The following is a 7,912-nucleotide window of genomic DNA, read 5'->3' on the forward strand; positions in this document are numbered from 1 at the left end:
CACCCTGGACAGAAACTAGTGAGGGAGACCATCAGGACCAAGCTGGGTTTCCTGGGTCCAGAGGTTTGGAGAAACTTCTTCCCTTTCTTTCATCACAGCTGTCCTGTGCCAGAAGTCCTGTTGACCCACTGAAAGAGGCGTCATTTAAGAAACACCAGGAACACTGAAGCTCATGGCATTGATCAAGCAGGACTCATGATCTTCACCAGCAGCTCCCTCACAGGGAAATCTTCAGCACTCCTCCGTAGGCCCGCCCCAGGAGATGGATAAACCCAGCATTTCATGAACACTGTGATGGAGACCTTCGTTTTGTGTAATGTTATAAATACTCGGATACCCCCCAGAGGCTCCGGACTTTTACATAAAGATATTATATTCAGTCCTGTAGAAAGTCATATATTTAAAAATATGTGATCCTCTCTGGTTACTCTGGTATGAATAACTCTGAATCACTTTATGGTAAATAACACACTATGTGTAAAAAACTGTGAAAGAATTCCAGATGACAAGTTTGTAGTTCAACATACAAGTGACGACCTTTGACCTTCATCAGGTTTTATTTAATTGTGTTAGAGAAAATCTCACATGCTCTTCATGCAGCTGAGTACATCAAGTGTTTAAAACGGAAGCCGTGCAGGTCTGAGATCAGCAGCTTTGTGAAACACCAAACTGAGGTCCTGTTAATGCTGATATATAGTGACACAGTTACATGAGTGATTAATCCTTTTGTATTTTTGTCTTTAACTTCATCAATAAAGCTGCAGCTTTCACTACAGCACATGTGGTACTTTAACCTTTGCACTGTTTTCATCAGTTCATTTTGCAGTTAACATGTAAAGATGTTGGATGATCTGTCTGCTGTCACTGGGTGGTGCTGAGGTCTGAATCTGAGGGCAGCTCCTGTAATCAGAGAACAGAACCATCAAACTCAGATATAAATTTTATCCCTCAATATTGAAATAAAGCTGATTCTTCTGTCCTCACACACTCAGGATCGGAAGTTCTTCTCTTACATTTTTTCAGTATTACAGTACACTACAGTACTTTAATCCATAGTTCCTGATTAATGAGGAGCTACAAGGTACAAGCTTTTTTTTTTTTTTTTTTTTAAATGTTACTGTCTTTACAGATGTGGCAAGAGACTGAAAACATGCTGTTGTTTGCACATATTTAATATTCAGCTCTGGACAGGAGCTGAAGCAGGGTGCAGCCTGTTGCTTTTACAGCATAATACTTGTAATAAAAGTACAGTAACAGTAATTAGTGACTGAGTAGCCCAGGGCGTTTCTCTTGGTTTCTTTAGCAAATTCATTCACCTGCACAGATTAGCTAAATGAACCCTGACAGCCGAGTGCTCATTTTAGCTAGCCGTCCTTAGCTAGCTCCGAGCTAGCTAAGGACGGATTAACTTACAAACACGTTTAACTTACCGAAAAAGTGCAGCGGGGCCTCGGGTCCTTCAGTCGGGTAGTCCAGTTTACTGAAGAACACCTCAGGCTGTCAGGTTAAAACACTCGGTCGTGTTTTCGTAGCATAAACGCTGGCCCTCCTCTCAGAGCCTACGCTCTATCTGCTATTCCCGAACAGAGATACACAAGTTTCTCCGTGACTGCAGCTGCCAGCCAAAGCTGTTATGATTACGTTTCACCCCAATTTAACATCACCGCGGTAGGAATTAGAATCAAACTTATGGGAAAGGAGACCCCTTGGACATCAATCAGCATGATGAGAACTATTGATAACAAAAGAAAGAATCTTTGGAAAAAAATTATCTAAGGAGAATTAATTTATTTTAGTCTGACCCAGTCCCATCCACTAACATGGAGGATGCCGCTTTTAATCTGTTAGGCATAAGGGAGAGAGCTTAATCTGTCTTTTAGTCGGAAGTGTGTACATTTTGCTATGGATACTGTTCAGGAATTAAGAAGATTGATATGCTCTATTATTTTCTGTCTGTTAGGGCCATTCTTGAGAAGATGGGTCTGCAGGGTAAAGTCACCCCTTTGCAGGCGAAAAATGGGACAATCTAAAAAAGAAATACAAAGTATCTACAGCTGTATTCAAATATGTGTTTTTTTTTAGCAAGTCAGAAACTTATTCATGTAAACCTGTACTGTTGTTTTTTTGTCAACTGCCACTTTTTATTTCCTCTGCCTTTAGGACTTCAAGTATCCAGGGTCAGGCGAGGGAGTGAGCGGGAAGCCTACTGCTGCTACATGGCCCTGGTTTGCCCTCATGGATGAGGTGTTAGGACAGAGGCCTTCTACCAAGCCTCCAGTGCTAATTGCTTCCATCCATGAGGACACTCCAGGGCCCAGTTCAGCAGTGGGCAACCAAGTGTTGGATGAAGAAGAGCAGGAAGATGAGGGCCAGGTGGAGCAAAGAGGGGCAAAAAGAAAGGACAGGGATGAGTTTTTGGACATGAGATTGCAGAGGGAAATGGAGGAAAGAAGAGCACAGGAGGCAAAAGATAGAATGGACAGACTGTTTGGTTTACTTGAGAAACTTGTTGAAAAAAAAAAGGATTAAATTTCTGTAAATAAAAATGTAAATGCTTCACCTTTATTTGCATTGTTTTTCCTTTAAAAAAAAAGAAAGAAACTATGTACAACATAAATTTTATCAACACAATTAATTAAAATGTCTGAAAAAAGTAACAATAGAAAAAACAACAAAAAACATGAATTCTTACGAATTATTATTACAGTCAGGATTAACCTGAGTGTCCCAGTAAGTACAGCTACTTTTAACCAGGTCTGATCTTTGGCTGAGCAGGAAGTCTTGGGCAGTGCTGCTGAATGTGCTGGACCAGGACCAGAGAGGTGGAGGAGGTGCCACAAGCAAGACCTTGGTTTGTATTTCCAGCCAGTAAATGGAGCATCATACAGGGTGATCTCCATAAGGTCTAGGGATGCTCGTTTCCACTGTCCACCCCATCATCTGTCACTTGGGTTTGTAGGGCTGATGTAACTGACGGCTGCCATGTCACTAAGATGTATTCAGAAAGATGCAAACAATCCTGTTAATAAAGATCTAACAAGTAATATCTAAAAAATGCTCTACTAACAGAATACTTGCCTGTTTAAAAATATTCATGGTCTTGGGGTAGCTCCTCCAGGGCAGACACCTCACGCCAGGGAGCACCACTGACTGCCTCCAAACCCATCTCCCCCTCATCTTGCACATCATCCTCAGGTGCATCCTCCGGGTCCATAGCGTCACCAGCACCGAGGCAGATGTTGTGTAGGACAGCAATGCTGTTATAACCTGAAACAGATGTTTTGTTTTTTTTTTTAAAAAGAAACAAATAAGGTGTTTATAAATATACATATACTAAAGTTCCCATTATATCATTATAATTATTTGAAAAAGAATGGCACTATATTGTAATGACTTACATGTGGTACAAAGGTGTGGTGCACCTCCAGCGCTTGAAGGAAGATGGCCCAGAACCTTGTCTTCATCATTCCAAAAGCACACTGTATAATGGAGCGTGCCCTGGAATGATGAGAGTTGAAGCGCTGGGCTCCCACACCTTGAACTGGCCTCTTGTACGGAGTGATGAGGAGAAGTGGATTCTGGAGACATGGGTACCCTCCATCTGCTAAGATGAAATGCCCTGGAGGAGGGTAAATGGCCTGCCGGTACAGTGGGCTGTTGCGTAGCACCCTGGAGTCATGCACTGACCCAGGCCAGCCCACAAATGTATTGATGAAGCGGCCCTGAGGGTCACAAACTGCCTGCAGGAGTATGGATGAGAACACTTTCCTGTTTCTGTAGCACTGACCATCAGGGCCGCTGGGAGGCTTGATGCGGACATGGCAGCCGTCAATTGCACCAGCAGCCTTTAAAAAGGCTCTGTGTCTTGCCAGCCCTGCAAACCCATGAGACAGGACATCTAGGTCTTCAGGAGTCCGAGGGAGATGGATAACCTGATGGCGAATAGCCACCACCTCCTCTGTGACCCTGTGGATGATGCAGTGAACAGTGGAGCGAGGAATAGCAAACACTCTGGAAACAACTCTGTAGGATGCTCCACTTGCCAGCCAGAAAAGAAACACAAGGACCTCAATAGTGGCACCCCAACCATGTGGCCGATCCTGGTTAAGGAGGTTCAGCAGCACTTTCAGAGACTCCCTGCTCAGACGAAAATCAGGCCTAGTGTCCTCATTATTAAAAAAACCTGTCCAGGACTGGGACACTCAGGTTAATCCTGCAGTACTGTGGTCTCGCCTGGTGAAGGAAAATAAGGAAAATGTTTTATTCTTGTCATATGAATGTTGCTCTTGTTCTTTAAAAAAATGTGTCAAAACTTTATTTTGATTATCATACTTAAGTGAAATTCACTGGTTAACTGATAAAAGACTGAATAAAATCACTTCTACATCGGAGTTTTATTTAGCTAGTAAACAGATTTCAAATACACACATAAACGATGGGGAAAAAAACTGAAGAAATGCATTTTCACTGTACCTGAACTCGGTTATCTCTTAGTCGGAGATAAATCAGTCGTCTGCGACGGCTGATTTGTTGTAACTCTTCGATTAACAAAAATAAGAGAAAAATACAGAGTTTCAATGATATCCATTATTTCAAAGAGGGGGAGAAAGCGGTAAGGGTGGGGAGAAGTGGTAAGGGTGGGAACAGCTGGTTCCCGCCCTTACTGAAGGCTGAAGGCTTACTGAAGGCTAGACCATCCCATTTCACAAGCCTCGCACTTCCGGCCTTCTCGGTCTTCGAAGGACCCAGCCCACGTAGACCGCGAAGGCCGGGTCCTCCGAAGGATGCAGCCGACGTTTTGGGACACAGCTTCAGTGTTGAGAACTGGTTCCCACTGTTTCAATTCCTTGCAATTGTTTGTCATTTTTGCAAACGATTCCCTTATCGATTCCAGTCGCCCCGAATGACGTCACCACGTTGTAGAGCGTCATTTACCTGGCAGGAAACATGGCGGCTCAAACGCTCAAAAGTTTGGTTATACTTTACGAGAACGGATGACAACAGGGCAACTTGCAATACTTGCAAAGTAGATATTTCATTTAAGGGAGGAAACACTATGAATATGCAAAAGCATTTGCTCACAAAACACGCAATAACCTTAAATGAATGTCGTGTTTTTAATTCCGTTCCGGACTCGTGAATCTCAACCCAGCAGCAGCGCTAACGTTTGCACGTCCACTCCCGTTAATGCGGCAGGTAAATAGAGATTGACAGACCACGTGACTTTCGCGCATTGCATGCCGGGAACTCGTGGCAAAACAATCCAAGTACCGCATCCAATGCAAGCATTTGCAGCACCGCAAAACGTTCATTCTTCGGTTCCAATAAATTCTTGCTTTTTCTTTGCCCCCCAAAAAGGTATGTACAGAACGAAGGAGAACAATGCCGGTCCGTACAAAGACAGATTTGATGAAAAGTCAAAGAAAAGATACGAGGAAAAAAATCAAACCAGTGAAAGGGTTAGACCCTTACGAGCACACAGAGGGACAAAATACGTTAGCGTGCTGCCCAACTTTCACCACGCTCATATTTATAATTATACGCTTCTTGGAGTGAGTGCATACACTCGTGAAGTTTAGTAACTTCAGGTCACTGCAACAAGCCCAGGTACAGTTTATCGACGGATGGGTACAGGACCTTGAAATGCACCGTGTAGAACAAAAGACCATCGTACGTATCATAAGTTTACCAGTCTCACAAATCGTCTTCATAAATACACATTCGTTAACCGTTTATTAATAGGACCTTTGAGCTCAACGGTAATTAATTAGCAGTGGAAATAATTTCTGGTTCGCATCACAGAAATGTAGCAGTGACAATAATATTGTACGCTGTAATCGCACTGGGCAATTAGTGATACAAAAAACCTGTTTTATCCTGTGAATAAAAGTATATGTTTTTGTCAATGTACCATGGTAATAAATGAAGCGAAACGCAATATTGTGTCAGGACAATTCACTATTTATGCACAATAAACAAAGGAGCATAGCGCCACAATTTATGTTCAGCGCCAGACTTGCTTGTAACCTATATCACCAATTATGTTATGAAAAATGACGTATTAACTACTACAAAACACTGACCTTTGTGGAAATGCTTGGAGCAGACTAACATGTGAGCTGGAGTGTTCTGGGACGTTATATTTTGTCTTTGAATGGCTGCAATCCAGGCCATCCGTCGCCTCTTTGTTACTTCGGAAACATGGCTCGAACAATTTCTCTTCAACAACGTAATCCGATAACAACCGATCTCTTTACCCGTCGGCTTCCCGTGGCTGTCATGCGACCGGCTATTGCAGTTAATAATACAACAGCTTCTTGCCATTTTTTGTGTTTCTTTTTATCGCTGTATAACTGATTTCAATTGAAAGCCTGCGTGCGCTAGTACCTCTTGCCACGAGTTCCCAGAACTCTTTGCGGTTTTACCCCTGAATGACGTCACATTTTCAATCTCTATAATCAACTAACAGTGCATATTATGTTAGCGCGATCTGCCTTATTACAAAACCTGCCATTACTGTGCATTTAGGTGACCATGATGAGAGAGACAGACAGAGTCTGGCTGGCAGTCTACCGGTAGCATCTCCTTTCAGGCCGGGATAGACAAATGTCACCGAGCAGTGACTAAGTTTGTGGTAAAAGGCTTGCACCCATTGGCCACAGCAGATGCCCCCGATTTTCGGTAAGTGAATGTGTTCAATTGTAGGCAGGGACATTACTGGATATTCTTGTGTAATTGCTACAGGATAATTTATGTTATACTTTGTTATTGCTACAGAAGAATATTTATTTTATTGTTTTACATTTACAATTTTTTTTCCTGGGGAAAAAAGAATCGATAAAGAATCGAATCGTTAAACAGAATCAAAAATGGAATCAGAGTTGTGAAAATCTTATCAATACCCATCCCTAGTTGTGAATGGCTGCTGAAAGTTGCTGGCAGTCTTCCATGTAAAGTACGTGGATTGTGGTATTCTGACAGCTCGGGAGACAGACACTATCTCTACTTTTAAGATTAGGCTTAAAACTTTCCTTTTTGCTAAAGCATATAGTTAGGGCTGGACCAGGTGACCCTGAATCCTCCCTTAGTTATGCTGCAATAGATGTAGGCTGCCGGGGGATTCCCATGATGCATTGAGTTTTTCCTTTCCAGTCACCTTTCTCGCTCTCTATGTATTAACAGACCTCTCTGTGTTGAATCATATCTGTTATTAACCTCTGTCTCTCTTCCACAGCATGTCTTTTATCCTGTCTTCCTTCTCTCACCCCAACCGGTCGCAGCAGATGGCCGCCCCTCCCTGAGCCTGGTTCTGCCGGAGGTTTCTTCCTGTTAAAAGGGAGTTTTTCCTTTCCACTGTCGCCAAAGTGCTTGCTCATAGGGGGTCATATGATTGTTGGGTTTTTCTCTGTATCTATGAAGCGCCTTGAGGCGACTTTTGTTGTGATTTGGCGTTATATAAATAAAATTGAATTGAATTGACAGCCACAAAGGGATGACTTTATGAATGATTTCACAAAGACAGCAACCTCCAACTACCACCTGGGAATACACATCTTTTCCTAGCAACCTCTAGTTGCAACGGGATTATCAAGTTGTCTCTAGGTCTGTGTGACTAAGACGTTAAGTGTTCCACATTCTTCTCGGGATTTATAAGCCATCTTTGATTAAAAAAAATAAAAATAACGTAAAGAAAGAAGTGCGATCAAAACGTTCTGGGAATTGTCTCATAACAATCAAAAACTACACCTGATTTAAAATTGGACAGTTTTTCCTTCAAGGCCACCTCAACAAGTATGTCTGGATAGCTTTAATCATAACTGCTATTTTTAGATCACACAGGTACTATTCTGTCTTATTGCACTTGTACCTCTACGATGCTTGCTGGACCTCATTCAAGGTGGCAAGACAGCAG

Source organism: Neolamprologus brichardi, chromosome 23 (genome assembly GCF_056152115.1).
Source record: "Neolamprologus brichardi isolate AB-2024 chromosome 23, ASM5615211v1, whole genome shotgun sequence".
NCBI lineage: Eukaryota > Metazoa > Chordata > Actinopteri > Cichliformes > Cichlidae > Neolamprologus > Neolamprologus brichardi.